General features: G+C 40.5%; 1 protein-coding gene across 3 annotated transcripts in view; it reads right to left on the minus strand.

Moving 5' to 3' along the window:
• Positions 1-10,329, minus strand: part of rbm47 (RNA binding motif protein 47) — a 49,494-nt gene extending 39,165 nt beyond the window's left edge. For all 3 annotated transcript variants that reach the window (XM_040024253.1, XM_040024249.1, XM_040024247.1), the window contains exon 1: positions 10,234-10,329. The gene's annotated coding sequence lies outside the window, so the exon portion shown is untranslated. The remainder of the gene's footprint in view (positions 1-10,233) is intronic.
• Between the last annotated feature and the right edge of the window lie 1,383 nt (positions 10,330-11,712).

Genomic DNA, 11,712 nt, shown 5'->3' on the forward strand with positions numbered 1-11,712 from the left:
TTTTGCAAATTCCAACCTGCCTAATAACCTGCTTATAGGGCTTACCTGGGGTTTGTGTCTCGTGATGAATCAGCTGACCTTTCTTGCCTACGTACCAGGAAGCATTCTTGACTTATTTTGCTGTCTCAATATATTTAGAGGGTTTTTTTTCCCACCATCACGTAAAATTATTTTTCCAGTCATCCACACTGACTTGAGTTCCACAGGCTTTAATATAATATGACTTTGATAAAGCTTAGAATTTAAGGTAGCATCTGTAATTTCACATGCGAAGACCAAAAAAGCCCAAATATTTATGGTCTGTGTCGTATAAGGCATGCATATCCGGGGAGTGGGGTGGGGGGGGATTTCCATAATTTTATTATCCAGCAAATCGCTTTTACTCGTTTCCTAAATAAACCCGTGTTTTTTCCAACCACAACCATTTTCTTTACAGGGTGAACATCCGCCTGCACAGACTTGCTTTAGTTAAGTGTTACGTCACAGTGAGTGGAAGATCATAGCTGCTTTTGAGTACCATTATTGATGTGTGTTGATACAGGACAGGCTTTTGAAAGTTATAAATCCCCACTGACAATATAATAACTCTGACACGAGATGAACGAGTTTATGGTTTAAAGACCATCAGCTTTTGAAAGACCAGACTTTATGAGGTGGATAAAGTTTCACCGGCATGGTCTGTGCACGTGAGGTGAAAATTAAAACATTAAAATATATTTGTTGCATGTAGTTTGTTCTGTAAAAATCAGTCTGGTATGTAGGACTACAATAATTATTCATTTCAGATAAATATGTAAAATGTGTTTTGTTTATGGCTTGTGCACACTCTGTCAGTCAATTTTCATACACAAATCATGCTGTTTACGCCAGAAATAGATCAAAGTGCTCCAACAGAAGTTTTAAAAAGTCATTATGAGGACTGAAGTCTTACTGCGTGACACTGATCCGGCCTCCTATAGCAATGCTTTCTGTGACGGGGAGGAAATCATTACCGATGGATGTCATTTTCACAGATAAAGGCAGTTCTATTGAGTGCGAGGGTTGGCATTGTTTAAAACTTTACAGTGCTCATATCATGTTTAACGGTTGGAGGCTTCCAATAAAGAGTAGTCGTTCATAGGTCACGGAGAGATAAAAGTGTGATCATATACAGTTCACTGTGTCAAAGGAGGGAGGGCGGCTTAAACTGAGAAAGCTCCATTTGGCTTTTTCCCATTTAAAATGGCATAAAACACAACATGAAACTGATTACAGTATAAGTTAAGCTGAAAAATCTGTTAAACATACATTTTCTTGTTTACAAAAGGAAAGAAAAGGAAATCCTTTAAGTGGCATCTGTAAACAAACCAGAGTTGAAGGATAATCGAGGTTAATTACCACCTGAACTATTTCCGTATTTAAGGTTATGCTTCTCCTCACTTAACAAGACAGATTATGACACAAAAAATAAAAAATAAAAAAATAAAAAAAAAAATAGGAAAACAAATGAGAAGAGTCATTATTTTAAATGAGTCTCACACTCACTGGTCACTTTATTAGGTACACCTTACTAGTGCTTGGTTGGACCCCCGTTTTTGCCTTCAGAGCTTCCTTAACTCTTCATGGCACAGACTCGACATTCCTCAAATTTTAGTCCATACTGACATGATAGCATCACAGTTACTGCAGATTTTTTGGCTGCACATCCATCATGTGAATCACTCATTTCATCACAGCCCAAATGTGCACTGTTGATTTGGGATCTGGTGACTATGAAGGCCACCTGAGTACAATGAACTCACTGTCGCGTCCAAGAAACCACGTTAATGATCTGAGCTTTGTGACATGGAGTGTTCATGGTCAGCAACAATACTCAGGCAGGGTGTGGTGTTTAAATGATGCTCAACTGATACTATGGGGCACAGAATACCCCCCCACAGACACTATTACACTAACACCAGATCCCTGAACCATTCACAGAAGGTAGGACGGACCCATGGTTTAATGCTGTTTACGCAAATTTCTAACCGTGCTATTCAAATGTTGCAGCAGAAATCGACACTCATCAAACTAGGCAATGTTTTTGCAATCTTCTATTGTCCAGTTTCGGTGAGCCTGTGTGATTTGTATCCTCAGTTTTCTGTTCAGTATTCTGCTGTTGTATCCCATCGTCTGTCTTCAGAGATGACCATCTGCCTTAGCTGTAACGAGTGGTTATCTCCCCACTCTCCTCCGACATTTGACATCAATAAAGCATTTTCACCCATAGACTGCCGCTTGACTAGCCCGAACTTCTCTGTAAACACTAGAGATGCTTGTGTGGGAAAATCCCAGCAGGTCAGCAGTTCCTGAAATACTCAGAACGGCTTGTCAGGCAACAACCAAAGTCAACGCTCAAAGTCACCTGAATCACCTTTCTTCCCCATTCTGATGTCCAGTTTGAACTTCAGCGAGTCCTCTCGACCATGTCTACATGCATTTAGTTTCTGCAATGTGATTGGCTGATTAGATATTTGTGTTAACAAGCAGCTGAACAGGTGCACCTAACAAACTGGCTGGTGAGTAGTGCAGATTATTTTTGGCACTTTAAGTTATTTAAGAAAACTAGAAAAAGAGAACACCTCAAAATCCTGCACACTTCATTAAACCTGTAATTTACGGGCACAGAGACTTGCACATGTGCACACAAGAAAGCACACACTCCCCATAATAAAAACCTCAGACCATGCCCTCGTTCCTACTTAATAGAAAGAGAGATCTGAGACACTGAGAGGAAGCTTCCAGCTCTCCTGATACTCTTATGACGCCTCACAATGGCGCACAAAGGGATGAGGCAGTTTAGTTATTCACCCCCAACAAAGTGGGTCCAATCAAGTTGTCACGCACAAAACAAGGAGAACGGAGAAAGGTGGAAAACTTGGATCATGTTACTAATGTGAACTGGATTTACGAAGTCTATCAAAAGACCGTAAGTGCTGCGACTGCAGTTCGTGTCTCTCTTCAAGACCATAATTCTATTTAACAGATTTTGACGCAAAGACTTTGTTTTAAAGTCAGGTAAGTGCGATAAGAGTTAGATTTGAACAAGCTTCCAGGAAATTAATCTAAGCCAGTGTAATGTTGCCTGAAGCTATATAAACACTAATATGCACAAATATCCTTGAAAAATGTGTCAAGTGTTTAGCAGTGGGTAAAACTAAAAAGCTCTCCTTCAAATATTACTGCCTGCATCGTGGGGTAGTTAAACAAGAACTAACAAGGAAGCATTATGATGGGAAGCAACAGCATCAGACCTGGAACCACTTGTGTGCACATTTTATTTACACAATGTGTGAATGTGTGCGCAGCTACAAAGCGTATCCCTGACGTCTCATAAGTATGTGAAAGCCAATAAATGCATAATGGTAGGTATTGTGTGTGCAGGGAGATGTTAGAGATCGGATAAAAACAACTCGCTCTCCCTTATTGTGTTTGATGCTGAAGAACAGTGAATGAGACAAGCAGCCGTCACAACTGTACACCAGGCGTGGGCAGCATTGTTTCTGAGGCTGACACGGGCTCAGCAGAGTTCATCGTGAACTGAAGCTGCTAAATGTGGTTCATGTTTCTGCAAGAAGCTGAAACAAGAGCTGGACTCGACACATGAAGAGACAGCTGAAATGTCTTCCATTGTTTGTCTCATAGTATAACTACCAAGCTCTACAGCTTTTATATTTTTTCAGAGGTTTAGTTTTTCTTTTATGACATCGGAGCCATAACTTGTGTGCTACAGACTGTATATAAAATATTGACCCACCACCAAACACAGAGATGTGCAGTCCTGTTTTGGTGTCTTGGAGGCCGATTTAATGAACCAGCCGTAGAACAGATTGAGATACCAAAGGACCGTTTCAGATGATCACAGCTTAAAGTGCAACCTTCCTTTTAATTCTTTTTGAGCCTGATGTGGAGGATCGTTTTTAAAAAATGAACATCATGTTGTCTTCAATAAGACTTGAACTCGGCAGTTGAGTCCATTAGCATATCAGTGAAATGTCTGCTGCCGCATTAGTGTGAAATGTGTCTTTTTCTAAGCTTTTATACAGTTTGACTTCTTTTTCCAACCAGAAGAGTTACCTCAAACTGATTCTGTCTGGCCTCTATTTTCAGACCCTGAAGCCATGCTCATCCTTTTTATATCTTAAAAAATAATAAAACAAAAAACAGAATAACTTGAAAAAGCTACTTTTTTCAGAACTTAATCCAGAAAGGTAAACTTTCGTGGTTATGGCTTACAGCTCGTGAAAAATCAGCTGTAATTCTGAAGATCAATCAAAAAGGTTTTAACAGAAATGTCAGAATAATGAAAATTCAGTACAAGGTTCGAGCTCCTTTCTGTAAGTGTCTCCATCGATGCAGCGTGGCAGCGTGGCACTTCGGCTGAGGCGTTACTGAAGTCCAGGTTGTTTCATAGTGGCCTTCAGCTGGTCTGTGATTATTCGGTCAGGTGTTTCTCATCTCTCTCTTGACAATACCTCGTAGATTCTCTGAGTTCCGATCAGGAGAGTTGGCACAGCATCAGCATGCTCAGCAAATCATTTGTAGTAGGTTTTGGTTCAGTGGGCAGGTACTAAGTCCTCTTGGAAAAGGAAGTCTGCATCTCCATAAACCCTGTCATCAGAGGGAAGCATGAAGTGCTCTTAAATCTGTGTTGACTTTGGACTTGATACAGTGGACATACCACCAACAACAGCAGCAGATGACATGGAAACCCAAACCATCACAGAGAACAGAAACTTCACCCTGGTCTTCTAAAACCTTGTATTTTGTGCCTCTGCACTCTTCCTCCAGGATCTAGATTTAATTTCTATTCATGGTAAATGGTAAATGGCCTGCATTTGTATAGCGCTTTACTCAGTCCCTAAGGACCCCAAAGCGCTTTACACTACATTCAGTCATTCACCCATTCACACACACATTCACACACTGGCAATGGCAAGCTACATTGTAGCCACAGCTGCCCTGGGGCGCACTGACAGAGGCTCATAGTTTTATTTTTCACAGTTTAACAGGACTTTGGAGCAAACAGCCCAGTTCTTTCTCTCCTTAGCTCTTGTAAGATGTTTCTGACACTGTCTCTGGCTCAAGAGTGGCTTGGTATTAGCTGCTCCTGTACTGAAGACGCCTGCGCGTGGTGGCGCTTACTGCACTGACACCAGCATTAGTGCACTCCTTGTGAAGCTCTCCAAAGTTACTGACGTCATGTTTTTAACGTGCAGTCATCCGTGTTGCTTGTGCACCTTTTCCAACCACACCTTTCCCTTCTATTAATATGCTGTGATGCAGCATTCTGTGAACAGCCATCTTTTTCAGCAATGACCTGCGTTTTCCCCTCATTGTGGAGGATGTCAAAGATCATCATCAGGACAACTTTCAAATCAGCAGTTTTCCCACTGACTGTGCACTTTATGTGTAATAACTATAGAATATGAACGTCCAACTTTTTAAAATTGAATTAGGAAAAAATAAACTTTCTCAATGATGATCTAAGATTTTTTAAAGTTGTTTTTGATTGTTTTGATTTCTTTAGTACGCTCCGCGGTTATGATTCTGCTGGGGTTTCATGACAGACGAGGGCATTCTTCAGCCCTGAGCTGACTCACCTTTAAACTGAGCTATGACAGCATTAAATTGTCTTGAACACAATCTCTAAATAAATAGAAGACGGCTGTGTCTTCTATCAGGATGGAATCTGCCACAGCCGGCCCTACCGGCTTAAAAGGAAGTTTCATTTGAATTCCTTGGTCATCCCCGCTCGACTAATGCCACGAGACTTACGAGAAGTCTTTGATTTTGTCAGGAAACAATTACAGCTATTTAACTGATTACACAGCCCTGTGTCGTCTTCTCACCTGGCAGGTGCTCTGACATATCTAGGAACTCGCTGTTGTTGGCTCCTCGGCCCAAAGTTGCCTATGTTCACGAGCTTTGCCGGTTGCGCTACAACATGACGAGGCATGTGTGTGCACATGTGAGTTAAACTTGTTTAACAGCAGAGCAGTGTGGCGGGTCTCTAGGAAAATGATAAGCATGTGCGTGTGAGTGTGTAGCGCTAACAGTTTCTAATTGTGTCTTGATGAGTGACAGAGATCAAGCCCAGCCTAATTAGCACCACTGAAATTCTCTCTCTCACACACACACACACACACACTCTCATATACACAATGAATACACTGTGTAGCCAAAAGTATGTAGACAGCCTCGTACAGGAGAACACAGGAATCCTGGATATGTGTAAATGAAATACATTGTGCCTTCCTCCCCCTCTAAAGACCACAGATAAAGTATTTGCCATAAAACGTGTCAAAATGTTTAACAATGAGATGTCAGACTTGTTTTTCATGATAACCAGGAGCCACCTGCCTGGTTGCAACCTCACAGTGAGGACACACGTTGAGGAAGTCATCCTTCAGCAAATAATAGTCCCACGTAATGTGGTAAGGACATTTCTTGCTAAAAAATAGAAAATATTTAAACAAAAATTTGAGACGTTCAACTGACGTTAGAACCAGGCCAGCTGTTTATCTCCCATTGTCCACCACCTGCCTCGAGCTCCAAAACGAACGCTTAGATAAAAAGCACCACTTGTCTTCTCGTAAATCTCAGCATCTAAAAATGCCAAACCACTTGTTTAAGAAAAACGTAGCTATATTTAGAGACTGGTCTGATTCAACAAGGCCATGAATCAGGGGTTAAACCGCAGCCTTCACCTTTCAGACAAAGCTCATATCCTATAGAAAGCACTCTCCAAGGAGTGACTGCTTGTGTATTCATGCCCACAGTCCCAAAACAAGAGATTCCAAAATAATATGTGAGTAATGTTTATATGTCCACAAACATTGGGCCATAGAGAGAGAAACATACAAGGCTGTCGCTCGCTGTAGATCAACTCAAGGTCACTGAATTCAACCACACAAAAGAGTGTGAATGCTAGATCTGAGTGAATAACACCGGTGAGCGTGCGGTTACGTTGATTAAAAAGGGGAAAAAAACAACAACAATGGGGGAAAGAAACTCCTCCGGCACTGTACAGCTTCCTGTAAAGATTAGACCTTTATTGAGAAAATTCCAGGTCGGCTTATGGCCGCACAACCCGCCGTCTCCAACTGGGCCGATTATTGAATTTAATACACACACAAACATCCTCGCGCGCACGCACACACAAAACATACAATGTAACTAGAGCCCTGTTGTGAGGCGACATCGATGACGCGTGTTGGATGGGATTATCCCTCCAGCTGTACTCTCACCCGCAGAGAAGTGAGGCTCATTTGGCCCCACAAAGCTCACTGTGGTTTTTCCACACACTGATAAATCCCACCCCTGCTTTTTTCCAGCATCTTCTCCGGCTTACAAGGTTAGCCTCAATGATTTATCATGTGTCATCTTGGTTTATCTCTGCTTGCATCGGGGCTGACTAGCCTGATTTATTTTTTGAAAATAAAAAATATGACTTTGATTCATAACTTGTTAAGGGCCAGAAGCCAAAAAGTGGCTTTGAAATAAATCACTCACTCCAGCAGTAATTGTGCACCGTGGCTCAATAATCCAAGAAAATGTCTCCCTCTGTTGGTCTGACACAAATATTACAATCATGGCGAGATAAATGACTTTTTAAGACTGTTAGCAACTTGCTTATAATAAGGTGTCATTTAAACATTTAGAATGCAAACTGTAAGAGTAAAAATAAAATTCATCGTCAGAAGACGATGCTATGGATAGGGTGGAGGCACGTAATTCACTGTGGTCACCCTTAAAGCGAGCAGCTGAAGGAGGAAAGCAGAGAAGAAGAATCTCTACTGATTTTTATGCTAATCTTTGGATTCTCTTGTTTAATTTAAAGTACATTTTTGATTCAGCTGAAAATTTACATTAATTGTGTGAAAAAAAAACTGAGTCCAGTGTTATTTTAGTTAACACTAGTACAAGCCCTTTAGTTTTGTTTGGTTTCTGTGGTCTGCTGGTGCTGTTCGCCATGAAATCGCAGACACACAATCCTTTTAAAAGTTGTTGTAGATGCATAGCTATATATTCAAAGGAAAGGGGAGCATTTCGGTCACTTGCTAGGTGGTTATTAGGCAACATGATGACACAATATATCGAATTCAACTCTTGGTAATCTAAATAAGATTTTGCCATCATGATTAAAATGATGTGATCCTTGTATTAGGTGCTGCGGAGCCATAAAAGGGAAAAAAAAAAACAGGTAATTTAAGCCTGTTGCTAGGTGGTTGCCAGGCAATATGATGACATCACAATATCTGACATCGATGGCAATCATAGACCATGAAAAGTCAATGACACATTGTGACTGCAAGGGACTACAGGGCAAAACAAAAGTGGGTGAAGTGAGCGGGATAAACTTTTCTCACCTTAGAGGTGACTGAAATGAACACTGATGAGACTACAGCGTGGTTATGTATGGGAAAAAAAAAAAAAGAAGGGCCAGTAAGTACATGGGGCGTAGGTTTTTGTGCTTTAACACGCAGCATATTTTGCAGCCATGGCAGTTTTACTTATATAGTAAACTCGCTGTGCTTGTAAATAGCTTTAGTGTGGTAAATATACCTGTTTGACCTTTATGGCTGACAACACTGTGCTTGTGATGAATTACAGAACAAAGAACATGTGGCATAACTAGACTTCCTAGCCTCCCAGCATGAAAAGACATGCTGAGGTGTGAAGGGTTTAGTAAAATCTCCAAGACACTGAGACTGAGTGAAACCTGTCAGGCCCTTTGAATACTCATTCTCAATACGTGACTCACCATTTAAAGCACCGTGTCTGTTTGGTTTTGTGCGTTTCTTGGTTGTTTTTGCATAATCCATCAATTAAAAATGATAAAAAGAAAAGCCTTACCTGCTGACATGTGCTTGATGACTTGGGGACGAGGATTTTATAATAACACATGGCAGGAGTAAAGGTTATTTCAGTAAGAGCGTGTTTCCTCATGCAACACTTGGCTGATGTAAAATACTTTGTGAGGGAAAGAAAATGAGGAACATGGTAGAAGTCAGTTTCATTTAAACTCTGTGAAGTTCCACAAACCTGCATTTTTTTTTTCCAATAGGAGTGACACCTCTGAAGTCTGATTGTATAGAAGCCAATGTGAAAACAACCCATAGCTTCCTTAATCTGTAACTTTAGTAAACACTTCCCTGATGAGTTAATGGCCTGAGTTTTATGTTTTAATTAATTGATTTATGGGCTTTGGGCTTTTAATTGTTTCTTTGAGATGAAATTGACAGAGAAAGAAGCTCCTGCTCCAAAATCAACAACTTCAAGTTCCACTGAAATCTGCAGCTGTCTACATAAACAAGCCAAATGCCTTCTGGAGAAAGGATTTATGGATAGACGACACAAAGATAGAGCTATCTGACCTCCATGACAAGATGTATGTTTGAAGGAGTAAAGATGAGGTTTTCAAACCTAAGAACATTGTACTGGTGGTCACGCATGGTGGTGGTAGCATCATGCTCTGGGGCTGTTTAGCTCTCAGTGGTCTTGAACACAGTTGGGTGTTACATCAGGTCAAAGATGAGAAACACTTTTTTAAAAAATGATCTTGGAATGGATAAAACAGGCTAACATGAAGTCTCTGGAATGATGTTCCCAAACCCTACTGAAAACTTGAACTATGCTTAAAAGCTGGGTCCATGCCAGGAAACCGACAAATTTAAATAAACTTTACCAATTCTGCCATGAAGACTGGTGAAATATCTAGCCAGAACTATAGCAGAAGCTTGCTGATGGCTACCAAAAGCATCTGGTTGAGGTGCATCTAGCTAAGAGATATTTAAACAAATATTAATAGGGTATGCATGCATATATTTCAGCTTGTATTTACAATTTTGAACCTGTGTAGATTAGAAAAAAATCCAGTAAATCCAACCCTGATGCTGTCCATCCAACAGATGTATGCTGTATAATCATGTCACTCTGCAAAAATACCAAACCAAAGAAATCATTAAAAACCCAAAATTACGAGGACATTCATGTCCATAATGAGTGTATGCAAACTTATGACCACAACTGTATGCAAAGGTATCGACTGTGAGGTCACCAGGTGGTTGACGATTGGCATTTTGGAGCTTACCATCAGCTAACATTATTGAGCTATTAGCACTGCAGTCATAAAATGCAAGGCACATATCGGCTAGTTGATGCTAAGCAAACACAAAAAACAAAAACAAACAAAACTATAATTTCACTCACGACAGCTGAAGTAGAAACTTCTCAGATGCTCCATACCTCACAGAAATTCATAGCACTAATTAAATAATCCATTATAAAGAGTCTCCGACAGCAGGCATAGGTGCTTCCACTGGATTAGCCTAGCAGTCGGCTCAGGTCAATTAACATGGCCACGCCCCTAACACGTTTAGCCAGGCAGATGAGTGAACAAAAAAAGCAAAAAACAGTCGTTATGAAAGGGGAAGCTAAAGAATGTTTCTGCTTCCAGGAATTAACAAGTTTAAAATAGCATCCTTATATGTTCTCTTTTCGCTCTGAAATATTGGAACAAAAGCTCATTAGCCTGCTCTCTGCGGGGTCTGCATACTGCTGAGTTCCTTATTAACAAATCACTCAAATTCAGCACTGTTGGAAATGACACGTTCGTGTACTTAAATGAACCTGCAAAAGTCTGACCTAGTGTTGAATTTACAATCCCGATTGTTTAAATACATTCTTCGTAAATCTGTGAAGATAAGATGTGCTTATACATCTTATCTCTGCTTTTGCTAACCTTGAAGTTCAGAAAGCAAGCACGTCCGTACAACACAGATATACTCGGCAGGCTATACGTGCACTGAATGACACAGGAACCCAACACTGACTGCAAACGCAGGTGGACATTGTCACTATGCTGTGACATCAACCCCTGCAATGTGTTTTAGACATGGAATAAATTAATGAATATGTTGGGTTATGGAGCCTCAGATGAACATATCTGACCTAGAGAGTGGAGACTGATGAAGTGCAACACAAACAGACACACATTTCAGCTAATTAAATAATAAAATATCACCAATCAAAAAATGAAGTTCTCCGATGGTCTGTAATACACAGCAAGCTGTAATATTTGTCAGATGATTCTATTACCCGATTTCAATTCTGATACCTAATTTTGCTGTGCAAGAAACTGCACAATGACAATAAATAGCTCTAAGTCTATTAAAAATGCTTTAACAGCAGCACATACCTGTCAGTCAAAGCAGCCACATGTTAACAAGCTTTTTAATGCTGTGAAGTTGGACATTTAACAGGTGAGTCTGTGGGGATTTGCTCAGTTCTGAGCCCAGCCCTAAAGAGCCATTAGAGAAACTGGCGTTTTTAGCACTTCTGCATTTAGCTTCAATTTTTCAGCCCCACAGACTGCAGCCCGGCGCCCTTTTGCATCCTGTTTAAAGCATCTCTAAGCTGCCTTCAAGCACCTATGTGAGCTTCAACCATGAAACCTACTAAAACGTTACAGCTTGCAAATCAAAAGGTAAATGGAATATACTTCTTTATTTTTTTTACTTAACTTGAGACTTAAAGGTGTTTTCTTACTACAAGCCTCAGTCACCTATTCACTCAAATACTTTTTCTATGCCTAAGCATATAAAATTCACAGACACACACTGATGGATGCATCAGGGGCAACTCGGGGTTCAGCATCTTTCCCAAGGAAGCTTAGCCACAGGCTCAATA

The sequence above is a fragment of the Simochromis diagramma genome, unplaced genomic scaffold (assembly GCF_900408965.1).
Source record: "Simochromis diagramma unplaced genomic scaffold, fSimDia1.1 OVJJ01000302.1, whole genome shotgun sequence".
Lineage (NCBI taxonomy): Eukaryota > Metazoa > Chordata > Actinopteri > Cichliformes > Cichlidae > Simochromis > Simochromis diagramma.